The sequence below is a fragment of the Tachypleus tridentatus genome, chromosome 13 (assembly GCF_004210375.1).
Source record: "Tachypleus tridentatus isolate NWPU-2018 chromosome 13, ASM421037v1, whole genome shotgun sequence".
NCBI classification, from domain to species: Eukaryota; Metazoa; Arthropoda; class Merostomata; order Xiphosura; family Limulidae; genus Tachypleus; species Tachypleus tridentatus.
In genome coordinates this window covers 179,210,132-179,230,487 of record NC_134837.1, presented here as the reverse complement: position 1 = coordinate 179,230,487, position 20,356 = coordinate 179,210,132, and the positions used below count along the sequence as shown (strand labels likewise).

At 32.3% G+C, this 20,356-nt stretch overlaps 1 protein-coding gene across 1 annotated transcript in view; it reads left to right on the top strand.

Annotated features, from left to right (window-relative positions):
* The window catches only part of LOC143239414 (neuropeptides capa receptor-like), a 73,136-nt gene that overhangs the window by 11,861 nt on the left and 40,919 nt on the right, over nt 1-20,356 (top strand). The window lies entirely within an intron of this gene.

Sequence of the window (20,356 nt, the reverse complement as noted above, 5' to 3'; positions counted from 1 at the left end):
ATAATACACAAACAGTACAAAATAATACACAAATAGTACAAAATAATACACAAACAGTACAAAATAATACACAAATAGTACAACTAATACACAAATAATACAAATAATATACAAACAGTACAAAATAATATACAAACAGTACAAAATAATACATAAACAGCACAAAATAATACACAAACAGTACAATGTAATACACAAATAGTATAAATAATACACAAACAGTACAAAATAATACACAAGCAGTGCAAAATAATACACAAACAGTACAAAATGAACTAAAATCATAACGTTGTTAAGAAAAACAAACTATACTGAAAATAAAAATGAAAATAAAACGTTTTCTGATTTCACTTGTAGTTAAAAGCGCTGTTGAACTAAACAAATGGTGGAACAAAATCATCTTGTTTGTTTGAAGCTAAGCAAAAGTTTACACAATGGACTATCTGTGCTCTGCCCACCACGGGTATCGAAACCCGATTTCTAGCGTTGTATTTTCCCAGCTATACTGCTTTACCACTGGGGAGCAAATGCTGCTGCACAAAATCAAATAATATCCGAAACTAAATCTTCCACAAGTAGATTATTTCACCATAATTATGTTATCCATAGAACGATTAGGTAAAGACCCACATGTACATACATATACTCTTTCATAGGAATGGAGGCCCGGCATGGACAGGTCGTTAAGGCGTTCGACTCGTAATCTGATGGTCGCGGATTCGAATTCCCGTCGCACCAAACATGCTCGCCCTTTCAGCCGTTTGGGCATTATTATGTGACGGTCAATCCCATTATTTGTTGGTAAAAGAGTAGCCCAAAAGTTGGCAGTGAGTGGTGATAACCAGCTGCCTTCTCTCTAGTCTTACACTACTAAATTAGGGCAGATAGCCCTCGTGTAGCTGTGCGCGAAATTCCAAAACAAACAAACAAGTGCCTTGAAAAACAACTCAAAGAAACACACACACACACACATATAAATTATTTTATAGACTGTTTAAGTAGAGAATCTATGGTCAGTACAGTAGAATGGGCGGTAATTGACTGTTGTAGAAAAAACACACGTTACATTTGAAATCACACGAATGGGTAAATTTCTAGCACTGCTAAAAGAAACATATTTAGGGCGAACAGTGATTGCATATAGGAGTTTGTTTATCGTTACAGAAGAACGTGTTATTACACTAAATGTATATAGCCAGTTTCTTACGAGTCACTATATATTATCTTTAACTAAAGCTTACAAAAAACATAGCCTTTCTTTTTGGATTCCTCTCACCATTAATAATAGTACACATAAAAAAAACATTCTTGAACAAAACTGGTTTAACGATGTTTTATTGTTATCTACAACATTTAACACAGCTGAGTGAATACTTATCCTATTCAGGTTTGACGATGTTTTATTGTTATCTACAACATTTAACACAGCTGAGTGAATACTTATCCTATTCAGGTTTGACGATGTTTTATTGTTATCTACAACATTTAACACAGCTGAGTGAATACTTATCCTATTCAGGTTTGACGATGTTTTATTGTTATCTACAACATTTAACACAGCTGAGTGAATACTTATCCTATTCAGGTTTGACGATGTTTTATTGTTATCTACAACATTTAACACAGCTGAGTGAATACTTATCCTATTCAGGTTTGACGATGTTTTATTGTTATCTACAACGTTTAACACATCTGAGTGAATACTTATCCTATTCAGGTTTAACGATGTTTTATTGTTATCTACAACATTTAACACAGCTGAGTGAATACTTATCCTATTCAGGTTTAACGATGTTTTATTGCTATCGACAACATTTAACACAGCTGAGTGAATAGTTATCTTATTCAGGCTTAACGATGCTTTATTGTTATCTACAACATTTACCTGACAGTGAAGAAATATTTGATGTTACTTATCTTTGGCTTTGTTTTATGGTTAGTTTGTAAAGTTTAAGGTTAATCTTTATAAGCTGGAGCAGTTCTAGAAAAGAGCAAAACTTTTAATGTAGCTATTTTACTGTAGTTTATTAGCAGTATTCGATTAGCATTATAGTTCTAGATATTATTATATAACAAACATGTAAGTGATATATTAATTAATCGCTTGTAGACAGTAAGTAACGTTTCTGTTTATCATACCTTAAATTAAAACAAATTAACCCGGAAATAGGTAGACTGAGTTAGTGGGTGCTAAAATACACCCACTTTTATTAATATTATATTACCTAATGTACCGTAAAGAAACTCCCAATTTAATTAATTCCTCGGTACAATTTTGTAGTTCCACTCTGAACCACTAATGGCTAAAAACAATTGAGTTTTAATCTTCAATTAAAAACTTTTACACACGTCCAGCTCAACTGTATTAACACACACATCAATACACATTGTGCTTATTTCTTTTGTGATTCGTCTGAGATAACGTTGTGAAAGTCTACAGGCAACTTAAAAGTTGTCGTATATATAACAATGATTTTTTTTTTCAGAACATTTCAGCGAAACTCTTGATCTAGTCGCAGCTATAACATTGATACCAGCAGCTGTCAACAAATCTAACTGCACTAAGACATTACTGTCTCTCTTTTGTTCGTAAATTCCCGCTACACCTAGGCTTACGAATAGCAGGGGAGATTAATGGAACGAAATTATATCTGAAAATGTCTCACGTGACCAGAATCAAGGATTCATAATGATTTAAAGATACCCTGTGAACCGTTCAACGATTTTAGTTTCCGTGCAGCGAATTAATGGTCTTATACTTCAATAAATGTAAGGGTTTGATGAAAATATATTAAAAAAAACAACTAAATTTTGTACATTTGTCTTTTTTATATGTTCATTTGTTTGATTAGAGCAAACCTTTATGTTACAAAATCCGGAAGGTTAGTTTTCAAAGACGAGTGACCTGTTCATTGTAAATGCATTATTTCAGCTTTTGACTGACTGCTTTTATGTAGAAATAGTAAGATATTAGTTACTGGCGAAGTAAATGAACTTTTTTAATGAAAAGTTTAAACAAATCAAACCAATTACGATATTTTGAGCAATAACCTTGACTCCATTATTCTGAAATATGTAGGTGGTTTTAGTTCATTATATTAGGATGATTTTATTAGACTCAACAAGTCACGTCACAACGACAGTCGACATGAAGTCATTGTAGAACCGAATGTATCATAATTATATTTTGGCATTGTTTGGCGTTTTGTAAGTTGTATGTTGACATTGAAAGTGATTATTTTTGAGAAGGGCATGTAACAGTCCTTTCTGAAAAAATATTCATACACTCAGATCATAAAGACGTATTCAGATAGAAGATGTAGAACTTAAAAGACAGAAATATCACTCGTATTTAATTGCATTGAAAACGAAGGAAAATGGATCATTGAAGGGCACCAGGACCATCCAGAAAGAAACTTGCAACAGCACGTACACCATCTCTGGAAAACAAAATCCAGTGGCAAAAGCTATCTACGTACCCCAAGCAACAGTACTCAACGTAATCAAAAAGGCTCCCAATCTGCAAAGTTACACAAGTCACAAAAATCTAAAATGCTTCATCGTATATTTCTTTAACTTTCACATACTCAAATAGCTGGAAAACGAAACAAGTATTCAAGTACTTCTACGCAAAGACATATGAGTTAAGTCGACAAATGAATTTCTATGAATTTCTGCACAATCGTATTGTTCACAAGAGCGTTATGAGAAATTTGTACTTGTACTCTGAATGGCTATGGAAAAAAACAGGATGGAGCGTGGTGCTTGTGATATTAAAATCTGAACATGGAGTCTTTTGCAATGAAAACGATGCATCAGGATTATTGACAGCATACACATGTGCTAGACAGATCGTGACTGGATGTGCTGAATTGCCCTATAATGACTTGGTGAGACTCCATAATGTTTCAATATGACGTCCTTAAACTCTGTATAGCTCAGTGTAATTAGAATTATAAAGTAGTATTACAAAAATTCTAGATTTAACAAGGAAATTATCCACAAATTATAATGTGGAACGTCATGTGACAATAATTAATAATACAAAAACACTCTACAATAAAAAACAAAAAGATACAATAGTTATAACAAAACCAACAATGTTTATTGGACAACAAAAAAATCACGTACTTTAATTAGGAATGTATTTACAACGTGCCAATAATTTAAGGCAATCTTTCTATAAGATATATCTGTAAGATACTATGTAAGGTAGAAAATGTTTTGTTGCAAAATTTATAATACACATAAATACGTATATATTCATTGTTCCTGAACGTTTACATTGTTCAACGTGATGACAAGTTGAAATGACCTTTCACCCGGATTTCTGTAAGCTCATTTAATCAGAGCTCCAGCATTGGAAGGTAAGGCATAGTCAAATGGTTAGTTAAACATGTAGATAACTTATGTGTGTGTTTTCCTTACAGTAAAGGTTATCTGCTAAGTCCATCGTGGAGAATCAAACCCCTGATTTTAGCTTTGTAAATCCGTAGACTTACCGCTGTAGATATATATGTGGACCTTGAAACATAAACTGTTGTCACTTTTTTCCTTTGAAATGAATTACACATATATAACGTTTCATTTTCGTTTTCTCAAGGTTTATTTTTTATCTTAAGTTGAGAAAATATTCAACGTCGATATGTAGACATTTATTTCTTTATTTATTAGTTCACTAAGGGTTTGTTTGTCTGTTTAATTTGAATTTCGCACAAAGCTACACGAGGGCTACCTGCGCTTGCCGTTCCAAATTTAGAGGGAAAGCAGCTAGTCATCACCACTCACCGCCAACTCTTGGGCTAATATTTTACCAACGAATACTGGAATTAACCGTCACATTATAACGCCCCCACTGTTGAAAGAGCGAGCACGTTTGGTGTTACGGGGATTCGAACCCGCGACTTTCAGATTACGATTCGAGTTCCTTAACCACCTGGCCACGCCGGGCCGTTCACTGAAGGACTTTTATATTACAGGTGCCCAGTTATATGTTCGATATTAAGTTTGTATGATGAATATTATTTGTCAGTGGCTCCCCCAGTGGCTCAGCAGCAAATCTTAAGGCTTATAACGCTAAAAACCGGGTTTCGATACCTGTGATGAGCATACCCTAGATATCACGTTGTGTCGCTTTGCACTTAACAACAAGGAAATTCGTTGTTAGTAAAATCCAGTTTTGTTTAAAAGTAATAAGTCTTGAGTATGATCCCATTAAAACCTAATATACTTAATAAACCGTTCACAGTGAGATTTTGTGTTTAAAAGTCATAAATGAATTTACCTGTTCATAATACATTAGATTTAAAAAATATATCCATTGAGTTATATCCAAAAGTAGGTCAACTGGACAATAATAGTGATTTTTGATGTACATGCTCCCAGAAATATTAACGGGCAGCTACAGGGTGAAAACATTCTGTTAGCTATAAACGAATATTTTAAAATCCTTACGCGCTGTTGTTTTGGCATGTTTGTTTGTTCAGAAATATTGAAAGAGCTTACGCTAAGATTATTCTAGCTCGCAATTATGAACTCTGGGCTAGTTACTATTATTTTCGTCAGAATCGATTAAGGAATATGATAACTACTGTGATAGTCCAAATTAATAGTAACAAATACATATATGTATTGCTTTTCAAGCTCATACAGTGTTGTAGTTTACAGAGTGCACAAATCTTCTCGTGATTCATGACATGCGCACGTTTTACTGGCGTCAACACAATACAAATTTCAATGTTATGCGTACCTTATGTGAAATCATTTTAGTGTCTACTGACTGAGTGGCAGACAACACACTACTGTATAATTGTGGGACTGGTTAAAACAATTGCCTACTCCAGGTTACCTTCAGATATCTTTCAAGGGAAATAACAATTTACATAAGCAAAGATGCTTTAAATATTATTTCAATTAAACTGTTTTTTATATTTCTTTTTAGTGAGTGTACGATTAGGAAATAATCTTTCCTTTACACTTAGCAGTATTTTTTGAATAAATTCGCCCCCACAAACTGATATACACAGAGAAGCAATTCAGTTGTGTTGCCAAATTGTGTATTTGTTTATTAGTCTATCAACAACGTCCCAACCTTAACAAAGAAATTAATTTGATTACTTGACGTGTTTATGTTTTTTTCTAGTTGTACTGATACTTGTTATCTCTATTTTACTGCAACACATACACCTTAGACGAACATTTCCCATCTTTAGACAATTTGTGTTTCATTGAATCGATTGGCGACGTTTAGCATGATGATTCGTCATTAACACAGTGCCTGTAAGTTGTTAGCCAATCTCTTTAGAAGTTTCGTTATGTCGAAAATTTTCTCTTTCATTTGATGTATTGGTCTAGTTTAAACGTCTTCCTTTTTATTTTATATCTGTTTAATTACTTTGAGACAGTTTAAACGTTTTCCTCTTTATTTTATATCTGTTTAATTACTTTGAGTCAGTTTAAACGCCTTCCTATTTATTTTATATCTGTTTAATTACTCTGAGTCAGCTTAAACGCCTTCCTATTTATTTTATATCTGTTTAATTACTTTGAGTCAGATTAAACGTCTTCCTTTTTATTTTATATCTGTTTAATCACTTTGAGTCAGTTTAAACGTCTTCTTCTTTATTTTATATCTGTTTAATTACTCTGAGTCAGCTTAAACGCCTTCCTATTTATTTTATATCTGTTTAATTACTCTGAGTCAGCTTAAACGCCTTCCTATTTATTTTATATTTGTTTAATTACTTTGAGTCAGATTAAACGTCTTCCTTTATATTTTATATCTGTTTAATTACTTTGAGTCAGTTTAAACGTTTTCCTCTTTATTTTATATCTGTTTAATTACTTTTAGTCAGTTTAAACGTCTTTCTTTTTATTTTATATCTGTTTAATTACTTTGAGTCGGATTAAACGCCTTCCTTTTCATTTTATATCTGTTTAATTACTTTGAGTCAGTTTAAACGTCTTCCTCTTTATTTTATATCTGTTTAATTACTTTGAGTCAGTTTAAATGCCTTCCTATTTATTTTATATCTGTTTAATTACTTTGAGTCAGATTAAACGTCTTCCTTTTTATTTTATATCTGTTTAATTACTCTGAGTCAGATTAACACCTTCCTCTTTATTTTATATCTGTTTAATTACTTTGAGTCAGTTTAAACGTCTTCCTCTTTATTTTATATCTGTTTAATTACTCTGAGTCAGCTTAAACGCCTTCCTATGTATTTTATATCTGTTTAATTACTTTGAGTCAGATTAAACGTCTTCCTTTTTATTTTATATCTGTTTAATTACTTTGAGTCAGTTTAAACGTCTTCCTCTTTATTTTATATCTGTTTAATTACTCTGAGTCAGCTTAAACGCCTTCCTATTTATTTTATATCTGTTTAATTACTTTGAGTCAGATTAAACGTCTTCCTTTATATTTTATATCTGTTTAATTACTTTGAGTCAGTTTAAACGTTTTCCTCTTTATTTTATATCTGTTTAATTACTTTGAGTCAGATTAAACGCCTTCCTTTTTATTTTATATCTGTTTAATTACTTTGAGTCAGTTTAAACGTCTTCCTCGTTATTTTATATCTGTTTAATTACTTTGAGTCAGATTAAATGCTTTTTTTTATTTTATATCTGTTTAATTACTTTGAGTCAGTTTAAACGTCTTCCTTTTTATTTTATATCTGTTTAATTACTTTGAGTCAGTTTAAACGTTTTCCTCTTTATTTTATACCTGTTTAATTACTCTGAGTCAGCTTAAACGCCTTTCTATGTATTTTATATCTGTTTAATTACTTTGAGTCAGATTAAATGTTTTTTATTTTATTTTATATCTGTTTAATTACTTTGAGTCAGATTAAATGTTTTTTATTTTATTTTATATCTGTTTAATTACTTTGAGTCAGTTTAAACGTTTTCCTTTTCATTTTATATCTGTTTAATTACTCTGAGTCAGATTAACCCCATCCTCTTTATTTTATATCTGTTTAATTACTTTGAGTCAGTTTAAACGTCTTCCTCTTTATTTTATATCTGTTTAATTACTCTGAGTCAGCTTAAACGCCTTCCTATGTATTTTATATCTGTTTAATTACTTTGAGTCAGATTAAACGTCTTCCTTTTTATTTTATATCTGTTTAATTACTTTGAGTCAGTTTAAACGTCTTCCTCTTTATTTTATATCTGTTTAATTACTCTGAGTCAGCTTAAACGCCTTCCTATTTATTTTATATCTGTTTAATTACTTTGAGTCAGATTAAACGTCTTCCTTTATATTTTATATCTGTTTAATTACTTTGAGTCAGTTTAAACGTTTTCCTCTTTATTTTATATCTGTTTAATTACTTTTAGTCAGTTTAAACGTCTTCCTTTTTATTTTATATCTGTTTAATTACTTTGAGTCGGATTAAACGCCTTCCTTTTCATTTTATATCTGTTTAATTACTTTGAGTCAGTTTAAACGTCTTCCTCTTTATTTTATATCTGTTTAATTACTCCGAGTCAGCTTAAACGCCTTCCTATTTATTTTATATCTGTTTAATTACTTTGAGTCAGATTAAATGTTTTTTATTTTATTTTATATCTGTTTAATTACTTTGAGTCAGCTTAAACGCCTTCCTATTTATTTTATATCTGTTTAATTACTTTGAGTCAGATTAAATGTTTTTTATTTTATTTTATATCTGTTTAATTACTTTGAGTCAGTTTAAACGTTTTCCTTTTTATTTTATATCTGTTTAATTACTTTTAGTCAGTTTAAACGTTTTCCTCTTTATTTTATATCTGTTTAATTACTTTTAGTCAGTTTAAACGTCTTACTTTTTATTTTATATCTGTTTAATTACTTTGAGTCAGTTTAAACGTCTTTCTCTTTATTTTATATCTGTTTAATTACTCTGAGTCAGCTTAAACGCCTTCCTATGTATTTTATATCTGTTTAATTACTTTGAGTCAGATTAAACGTCTTCCTTTTTATTTTATATCTGTTTAATTACTTTGAGTCAGTTTAAACGTCTTCCTCTTTATTTTATATCTGTTTAATTACTCTGAGTCAGCTTAAACGCCTTCCTATTTATTTTATATCTGTTTAATTACTTTGAGTCAGATTAAACGTCTTCCTTTATATTTTATATCTGTTTAATTACTTTGAGTCAGTTTAAACGTTTTCCTCTTTATTTTATATCTGTTTAATTACTTTTAGTCAGTTTAAACGTCTTCCTTTTTATTTTATATCTGTTTAATTACTTTGAGTCGGATTAAACGCCTTCCTTTTCATTTTATATCTGTTTAATTACTTTGAGTCAGTTTAAACGTCTTCCTCTTTATTTTATATCTGTTTAATTACTCCGAGTCAGCTTAAACGCCTTCCTATTTATTTTATATCTGTTTAATTACTTTGAGTCAGATTAAATGTTTTTTATTTTATTTTATATCTGTTTAATTACTTTGAGTCAGTTTAAACGTTTTCCTCTTTATTTTATATCTGTTTAATTACTTTGAGTCGGATTAAACGCCTTCCTTTTCATTTTATATCTGTTTAATTACTTTGAGTCAGTTTAAACGTCTTCCTCTTTATTTTATATCTGTTTAATTACTCTGAGTCAGCTTAAACGCCTTCCTATTTATTTTATATCTGTTTAATTACTTTGAGTCAGATTAAATGTTTTTTATTTTATTTTATATCTGTTTAATTACTTTGAGTCAGCTTAAACGCCTTCCTATTTATTTTATATCTGTTTAATTACTTTGAGTCAGATTAAATGTTTTTTATTTTATTTTATATCTGTTTAATTACTTTGAGTCAGTTTAAACGTTTTCCTTTTTATTTTATATCTGTTTAATTACTTTTAGTCAGTTTAAACGTTTTCCTCTTTATTTTATATCTGTTTAATTACTTTTAGTCAGTTTAAACGTCTTACTTTTTATTTTATATCTGTTTAATTACTTTGAGTCGGATTAAACGCCTTCCTTTTTATTTTATATCTGTTTAATTACTTTGAGTCAGTTTAAACGTCTTCCTCGTTATTTTATATCTGTTTAATTACTGTGAGTCAGCTTAAACGCCTTCCTGTTTATTTTATATCTGTTTAATTACTTTGAGTCAGATTAAATGCTTTTTTTTATTTTATATCTGTTTAATTACTTTGAGTCAGTTTAAACGTCTTCCTTTTTATTTTATATCTGTTTAATTACTTTGAGTCAGTTTAAACGTTTTCCTCTTTATTTTATACCTGTTTAATTACTCTGAGTCAGCTTAAACGCCTTCCTATGTATTTTATATCTGTTTAATTACTTTGAGTCAGATTAAATGTTTTTTATTTTATTTTATATCTGTTTAATTACTTTGAGTCAGCTTAAACGCCTTCCTATTTATTTTATATCTGTTTAATTACTTTGAGTCAGATTAAATGTTTTTTATTTTATTTTATATCTGTTTAATTACTTTGAGTCAGTTTAAACGTTTTCCTTTTTATTTTATATCTGTTTAGTTACTTTTAGTCAGTTTAAACGTTTTCCTCTTTATTTTATATCTGTTTAATTACTTTTAGTCAGTTTAAACGTCTTACTTTTTATTTTATATCTGTTTAATTACTTTGAGTCGGATTAAACGCCTTCCTTTTTATTTTATATCTGTTTAATTACTTTGAGTCAGTTTAAAAGTCTTCCTCGTTATTTTATATCTGTTTAATTACTCTGAGTCAGCTTAAACGCCTTCCTATTTATTTTATATCTGTTTAATTACTTTGAGTCAGATTAAATGCTTTTTTTATTTTATATCTGTTTAATTACTTTGAGTCAGTTTAAACGTCTTCCTTTTTATTTTATATCTGTTTAATTACTTTGAGTCAATTTAAACGTCTTCCTCTTTATTTTATATCTGTTTAATGACTTTGACTTAGCTTAAACGCCTTCCTATTTATTTTATATCTGTGTAATTACTCTGAATCAGATGAACCCCTTCCTCTTTATTTTACATTTGTTTAATTACTTTGAGTCAGTTTAAACGTCTTCCTCTTTATTTTATATCTGTTTAATTACTTTGAGTCAGTTTAATAACGATCAGGACTTTGACCGTTTTGCCAGAACTGAATTTATTATTGTTGAAGGCCAAAACACACTAGTCATATTACGGTGTTACACTTGAGATAAAACTTCAATTGGAAAGGTTTAGTAAGGGTAGTAGAAATTATCAAACTAGGCATCTTATATTTGCAATTGAAACTTACAATTTTTGGTGTTAACAGCTGTTTAATTTTGGGAAACATACCAAAACCATGGAAGTGGATTTTTGCACAAATCGATGAATATAAAAATACATTGCTTAGGTCTTCGGGACGAGTACAGCCAGCAACATGGACACTTTTATTTCTTTTGACCTATTGTTAGCTGTATGGCGTTACATAAACCTGGTCTCTCGCTCTATATACGTGCTATTCAGATAAATAGTTTCTGCGGTCCACTTGTAATTTCTAAAATGTAGCTTCAAAATTAGTTTCAAATATAGAGTGTTAATCGTACTTGTTTATTATCGTAGTGATTTACTTGTCATTGTAGTTCGAACGGCGGTGCCTAATTGTATCTTCTATATGTCGTGCATAGAGAATTTTACGATCATTTATGGAAGCAATACAGAACCAAATAACACATTTCCAAGGAAAAATATTTCGTTGAAGCAGAAAAAAAACTAGCACACTAACGAACTCTAAAACTGCGCTTCAAGTCTTCAGTTGAGAAAAAGAACCTTTCGATCCAAAAAACGAAAAGACACTTCGAAGAATCTTTGTATATCTCCTGCTACCAGTAAGCTGTCTTGCAGAGGTAATTTGACACTATCATCACTACATTTTCAATAAACAAGCTACTTTTTATCATCAAGAAAACATTATGTTATAATTCCCTTGTAACGCGGTTATAGAGAACATTGTTATTGTGTGTGTGTGAGGGGGACTTTTTAATATATGTGGCCATGGCCGAGCAGTGACAGCAGTGTATATCTATTGCACCTAACTGTAAACTTTGTCGATATAGAAACAATACGTACGTGGACGTACAGTGCTATTGGTATTTGACCTACAAAACATACGTGGTGTTTTACAGTTTATTTCTTTATTGTATCAACTATCTATACAGCTACTTTATCAAAACATCAATCAACATTTTTACGAACTTTATTAATGTAAAACTTGTTTACCATCCCAAAAAATTGTGACAGCAACAGTCAATCTATTTTAAAGTACATATTTTTAAATTTCACCTCACAAGAACGAAATTACTTTCATTGCCTTTTTCCATCAGGAAAACATTAAGTGTAGACATTATTACAAACACTTTCAAACTTAACTGTTTCGCTTTTACTAATTCCGTTTTTATTCTCATTTCGCTTCTGTTTCATCACTTAGCGTCTGTTTTTATTCAGCATTTGCTGTCCGTTCTCTTTCAACTTTAAATATCAAGTCTCTCTTATCACTCAATATCAGTTCTCTTTCAACTCTACCTATCAAGTCTCTTTTATCACTCAATATCAGTTCTCTTTCAACTCTACCTAGCAAGTCTCTTTTATCACTCAATATCAGTTCTCTTTCAACTCTACCTAATAAGTCTCTTTGAACTCTATCACTCAATATCAGTTCTCTTTCAACTCTACCTATCAAGTCTCAGTTTTTGATCACTAGTAAGTATCAGTTCTCTTTTTCAACTCTACCTATCAAGTCTCTTTTATCACTCAATATCAGTTCTCTTTCAACTCTACCTATCAAGTCTCTTTTATCACTCAATATCAGTTCTCTTTCAACTCTACCTATCAAGTCTCTTTTATCACTCAATATCAGTTCTCTTTCAACTCTACCTATCAAGTCTCTTTTATCACTCAATATCAGTTCTCTTTCAACTCTACCTACCAAGTCTCTTTTATCACTCAATATCAGTTCTCTTTGAACTCTACCTAGCAAGTCTCTTTTATCACTCAATATCAGTTCTCTTTCAACTCTACCTATCATATCTCTTTTAACTCTTACTGACACTTACGGTTTACATTTTCAACAATAGTTACATTTTATTTCTCAGTAATGGCTCTTGTTTTTAGCTTTTACTTATAATCCACTTTCAACTCTTTGTGCAGCTCTTCCTGTTTCTCTTTTTTAATCAGATTTTACTAACAGATGGTTCTTAATTTTCCCGGAAATCTATTTGAAATGTTTTACTGTCTGTCGTTATTGTTTAGATGAAGTAAGTCAGGCAGGGAAAAGTAGTTATCATCCTTGAACTGTGGTTAATATTGGTGGTTGGGATCTGTTAAAAAAAAAGACTCCTTCCGTACCACGCGGCAGAGGATGCATGATAAGAGTAACAGTCAAATCTAGCCTTTCTTTCAGGTAAGAGTAGCCCATAAGTTGGTGTTGGATGCTACTTTTTAATTCTGTCCATCAGTTCAAAACTTGAAACCATTCTGCACAGATAGCTCTTTGTGTGGCTCTGTGAAACATTCTGAAATGGACTACCCTTTTTATTATCCTTACTAACAATTCTTCTTACCTCTCTGTAGTATTTCTGTTGATATTTTGTCAGTTCTCACTATCATTTTGTCTTATGTTCTCGTATACATTCTCTTTACATGGCAGTCATTTTCAGCCTACCAAAGACGTTTTTGTTAATCTCATAGTTAAAAAAAATTAAGTCCTTATCGTGCCTTTGCAAATCATATAAGACCTGTTGATCACTATGAACGGAATGTCAGTCCATCGCAGGTTAACTACGTAACCTGTCATAAAAGTGGGGTAAAGTGTTTTGTTCAAGGACACAACAACATGACGACGACCAGTTTCAAACTATCTACCACCCAAATACGAGTGCAAAACGTGTTCTATTTCTCATCGTCGGTATTCTATAATTTTGTGTGACATATCTCCGTGTGTCTTTCAAACTTTCAACTCTTTTGCTTTTAGTGAAAGTTGTTTAATTATCTCTATGGTATTTCTCTCAACTTTAGTTGACCATTTTTTAAAGTTCGCTAACAGTTTTAAACTCTCAGAGACATATCTTTAATATGCTCTTTCATCACTTGAATCTTAAAATACATCTAAAATATACAAAGAGATGTAACTTACTCTAATTGACTATTGTGTTGTGGTTCTCTCGAAATATAATAATCTTTTGGTGCTATTTCATTCCCATGAGAAATTAAAGATAGGCTGACCTTTCCAAATGATATGATTCTTGTGGTCATTTATTTTATTGTTGTCTTGGTTAGTTTCAGTTAATCGAGTTAACTCTTTTTGTAAAGGCCATGGCACAATCAGTTGCAAAGTGCTTTGTTTACTTATTCAAGAGAAAACGTTAAATATTTTCCTGATTGGTTAATCAGAACATAGAAAAAGAATTATGGAACCCTTGACGTAAACTGGCAAGTGGATAAACATAGAAGTCAAGTTAAAGAAAGTCAGTTGTACAAATAAGAACAAATACATCGTGGATGAATTTCTATAACAATAACACAAGTCTAATTCCCCTTATAAATGTATCACCTGGTTGGTATAGTGACAGTTGATCAATGGTGAGCAGAAAAATTACAATCTCTACTTCACTTCAACTCTTCAACTTAAATATAGACATATTTAACATGCGAGAAAGTCAGTAATAGTCTTAGGAGAAGCATAATAGATAGGCCAATAAAACGAGGTATTTATTTTTATGATTTAATACACAAATAGAAGTTTCATTCTATATTTAAAGGATAAAACTAAAGAAAATTACTCGAAATGATCGATGTTATTCTGGATTCGAACAAGTTGTTCTAAATATTTATATGCGTGTCTTTATACTATCCTATTTACAAAATGGAAAACAAGTTACTCGCATGAGGACACAACTTCTATTGAGTGTTTTGTTTGTTTTTTGAAATTTCGCACACAGCTACTCGAGAGCTATCTGTGCTAGCCGTCCCTAATTTACCAGTGTAAGACTAGAGTAAGTGTAAGAAGTCATCACCACCCACCGCCAACTCTTGGGCTACTCTTTTACTAACGAATAATGGGATTGACCGTCACATTATACCGCCCCCACGGCTGAAAGGGCGAGCATGTTTGGCGCGACGGCGATGCGAATCCGCGACCCTCGGATTATGAGTTGCCTTAACACCTATCTGGGTTCTGCCCACCATAGGTATGGAAACCCGGTTTCTAGCAGTCTAAGCCTGCAGACATCCCGTTGTGCCACTGGGGAGCGACAACTTCCAACATTAATTGCTAATTCTACCGTTAGAAGCAACGTCAAAGTTTCTTGAGTTTTTAATTTAACTTCTTTCTTAGACTCTTGATAACGAGAAAACCACTTGAAATTAAAATGTATCTCAAAAAGGGTGGACTCGGCATGACCAGGTGGTTAAGGCACTCGACTCGTAATCCGAGGGTTGCGGGTTCGAATTCCTGTCACACCAAACATGCTCGCCCTTTCAGCTGTGGGTACGTTATAATGTGTCAGTCAATCCCATTTTTCGTTGGTAAAAGAGTAGCCCAAGAGTTGGCGGTGGGTAGTGATGACTAGCTGCCCTCCCTCTAGTCTTACACTGCTAAATTAGGGACGGCTAGCGCAGATAGCCCTCGTGTAGCTTCGTGCGAAATTCAAACCAAACCAAACCAGAACCGCTGGTATGGATATTAACACGTTTATTGATAACCAGAGAACAACTTTTCGACGTGTCTTAGAGACGAGAGTATAAACGGGTACGGGGTTGTGGAAAGCGTGACAGTGTTTGATGTGACGGATATTCGAACACGTGACCCTCAGATTACGAGACGAGCGTCCTGATCACCTGGCCATAAACAAGTAAGAGTTGCAAACATTTTCTTTGTTAAACTGAAGATGACCTAAAAAGGTCGAAACATTGTTCTCTGCTTATCAATAAAAATGTTAATATCCATACCAGCCGTTCTGAGATACATCTTTCTTAGACTGTATTTCAAATACAACAGCGATCTTCTAGCGAATATAAAACTGTGTCATTAAATTTCTAGTTAACTTAGTGAGGCCGATAAAATGAAGAGCTAAAAGTTACATATACTATAGCAGTAGAACATATCAGCGAAGACCTGAACCCAGGAAACTGGAAATAAACAGGTTTCATGAGCAATTAAATAACACTATCGCGATAAGTACTGTAATTTTGAAGTTTAATGGTGATTTGATGGTGTGAAATAACACCTGTAAGAATGAGGCTTTAAAACTGTGACGTAGGTCATTATATAGGAAACAGTTTTCAAATAGACCTTATACAACGTTCTCATTATTTGAAAAATTAATGTGGCGCCCTACAGTGGCACAGCGGACTCGTACTGCTAGAAAACGAGTTTCGATACACGCGGTGAGAAAAGCACAGATAGCCCATTATGTAACATTGTGCTTAACTCCAAACAAGCAAACAACGTGGTTTTGGTGGCATATTATATATTTATTTGAACAAACACTGATGTCGATTTTATTCAGCACTTCGCTTATAAGAATACAGATTATTATTATCAGCTTTATCGAAATGTTTAAAATTTACTGACACCATAATTTTCTTAGCTTTGGAAACATATTTTTAATGTAAATTGTGCCATTAGAATACGTTTGTTTTGTTTTGAATTTCGCGCAAAGCTACACGAGGGTTATCTGCGCTAGCCGTCCCTAATTTAGTAGTGTAAGACTAGAGGGAAGGGAGCTAGTTATCACCACCCACCGCCAACTCTTGAGCTACTCTTTTGCCAACGAATAGTGAGACTGACGGTCACATTATAACGCCCCCACGACTGAAAGGGCGAACATGTTTGGTGTTACGGAGATTCGAACCCACGACCCTCCTATTACGAGTCGAGCACCTTAACCATCTGGCCATGCCAGGCCTAAATTAGAAGGTTCTTTTAATATAACTACATATCCAGACTCAGCCTCTTCAAGCTTTTTTTTTTAAAACTGAGCAAGGAATCGAAATACAAAATTCCTTCTTTAACTGAAGATTTATCAGTCTGTAAATTAATTAAACGTAATATATTAAGTGATAAAATATGCTGCTAACAGTGATGATGTATTACTTTAAAGCCTTATTCAAGGGTACGTGTGTCTCTTATTTTTTAACAATTTTGAAAAATTATAACGTTTGGAAGTTAATAAGCAGTTGGTTGTTGGTGAACATTAATCAATGTCAGGCTGGCAAAAAGGTTTGAGCAACAGCGGAAGAACTAAAAAACCTGATGTTTCTTAAACTATGGCTCCGCTCACAAGCTGACATCTAGGATAGTACTTAGCTAACGTCGCCGTTACACAGCCACAGTATTCTATAGTGAATATAATACACCCAAGTTTCGAGATTCATTATGTTCTGGTTGACTACAGGTGGAGTGATTGTCACAAGGTTATCACTTTATCGGTTTAAATAATTCTCAAATATTATAGGATTATTGTTTGAAGAATATTATTTATATTACACGGAAATTAATTTTAATAGCCTTACGAAATAAGTTTGTTGGGAAAGAGGATTTGCGTTTGTAAGTGCTACAATTTTGGTTGTTAGATATGAAATAAATATCTTTAGCCATCTGTTTATCTTTTTTGTTGTTCTTGCTATAAGTAAATTCAGGGATTATTAAAATGTTTGTAACCCGAGAAATATTTTGGTTACTGCTTTTACAATAAAATAAACGATCGTAGATAATATAAAGTCTACGTCGTACTGTCTATACAGCTAATTAAACAGTTTTGGAAAATCGCATAATGTATTTATTTAATCAGTGTCTAGTGTAATGTTGAAATGATAGTTCAGTTAACGAAATATACATATTGGTCAGTTTTCTAAATTACTTCTTGTCTGGTAGGTGCCTAGAGACCAGCAATAGTAACTTTAGAACTCGATAAAACTCATTTACTCATCACTAATAATATAAAGTTTTTCAAACACTTGGACAACATTTCACTGTTCCGCTTTCATTTGTTTTGTTTTTGAATTTCGCGCAAAGCAACATGAGGGTTATCTCCACTAGCCGTTTTTAATTTAGCAATGTAAGACTAGAAGGAAGGCAGCTAGTCTTCACCTCCCACCTCCAACTCTTGGGCTACTATTTTATCAACGAATAGTAGGATTGACCGTAACATTATAATGCCACCAAGGCTGAAAGGGCGAGCATGTTTGGTGTGACAGGGATTCGAACCCTCGATCCTCAGATTACGAGTCGGGCGCCTTAACATACCGGGCTCCGCTTTCATTTGTAGTAGATTCTATCTCCTTTACCCTTAGTCTGGAATTAGTCTGGAATCTTTGATTTAATTCATTCTACACTCCAGCTCAGAATCATAAGTTCTGATCATTCTTATACTGAAGGTGCCGTTTATGAGTCGATCCGTATTAACAAAGCTATCAAAGCTATGTCATGCAATCTATAGTAATAAAACTATCAGACATACATCATATAGTGTGTATTAATCAGAGCGACTTCATATAGCCCAATTGTAACCAAGACAGAACAACGTCATATACACCATTGTAATAAAGCTGACAGATTAACATCACAGACAATTCTGCTTAATTGATTGCTTTTAAGCACAAAGCAAACAGTGGGCTATCTGCTACCCCACCACGAGAATCAAAACCCAATGCTTGGAGTCGTAAGTCAACAGATTTAACGTTGAGCTACTGTAGGGTTACTAATTTGTTGCTAATACTAGTAATAAAAACATTCTCTCACGTTTTTTTAACGCGTTTAAGACCCAATTTATCGTTAAATAACCATCTCTCAAGAATACGATACTTGTAATAAGAACGTCGTATCACGAAATTTTCATACGTTTAAGACCCAATTTAACATCTGATTTATTTATCGTTAAATAACCATCTCCGAGAACACAATACGTACGTATAAGCCTAATTTTTTGACAAAACACACACATATAACAAAACACTAATATTTAGTATCGTTCTGTTTACTGGAAGAACAGAAATACAGTTTGCTACCAATGTAATCATAAGAGTGACCACGCATACATGTTTTGTAGCATTTTGTTTTTCATGATTTGCTTATCTCACTGTCCTGATACAGTGTTTCAGAGATTCATTTTTCCAAGCTGCTAATGCACCAGTAAAAATACAAAGACGTAAATGAGCCTAGACTATCATTAACATTATAATAGAGTTCGACTAACTACGCACATTAGTTAGTAAGTTCTGGTTTTTAAGATACCCATCTCGCATTCTATCTCGTTCTTTCAGACCTGGAGACGTTATAATGGTGCTAACAATCCCACTTTTTGAAGGTAAAGAACAAGATAAGAGTTGGCGGTGGTTGCTGTTAGCTGTTTGTTTACCCCTTGGTCGGGACTTCAACATTAGTATTTGTTTCATAAACAAACCAACCATACAATCTGGCTAGCTATACACACGTATGCCTACACCATCAAACTCCTATTAAATAAAGTAATAATTTTTTATTACATTTTTTGTGATATTTCAAAACTTGTAACTCGAGTAAGATTTGAACATTTCAATTAATACTATTCTGGAAGATAATTAACAGTATTAGACTTAAGTTATTTTTATCCATAACATGTTTTGCTTATTTATTTGTTGTTAAGCTCAGAGCTACATAATGGGTTGTATAGGTTGTGCTAAAGGCGTATATAGAAACCCACTTTTTAACTTAGATTTATCGCCAAACTTCCTTTTCTTTCTAAGTAAAAAAACAGTCTTTTTTAGTTTTACATAAATATTTAGAAATTTTATTATTAGAGTCTAAATACTGTATATAGCTTGATTAATCACTTCTTTATATAGGTTTCTTGTCTGCATCTCAAGTTTCTCTTCGAGATGAGTTAGCATTAACAGTGTGGGCTTATAATAACACAGTAACTGTGTTGGGCAAAATACAGATAGCCCATCGCTTAGCTTTTGTGCTTATCTACAAACTAGTTCTGGTTTACACTTTTAAACTAATAAACTCGTTCCTTCATTTTCATTAAATATATTGAGGCATTAGTTTCTTTCTGTCTTCTCTTCTTATATAGCATCACATTTTCCTCTATAATCTGTCTAATTTGTATCCATATCTATTCATTATATTTCCTTCTTTGTCTGTTCAAGATCTCCCTGTCAGTTCATCTGGGGATAATAAAATTCTTTGATACTGGAAAACATGACACGCATGTGGGAGTTGAAATTGACATAGCTTGTAGTAATTAACGTTGTATTGAAGTTCATAAGGGAGTTATAAGGTGAAACGTATTACCTTTGCAAATGGCTACTAAATACCCGTTAATGTGATACAAATACACGTAATGAGTGGTAAAGGTTAAAAGATGGGAACAACTTATCTATTTACACGCATGCTTACATGTTTGTCGA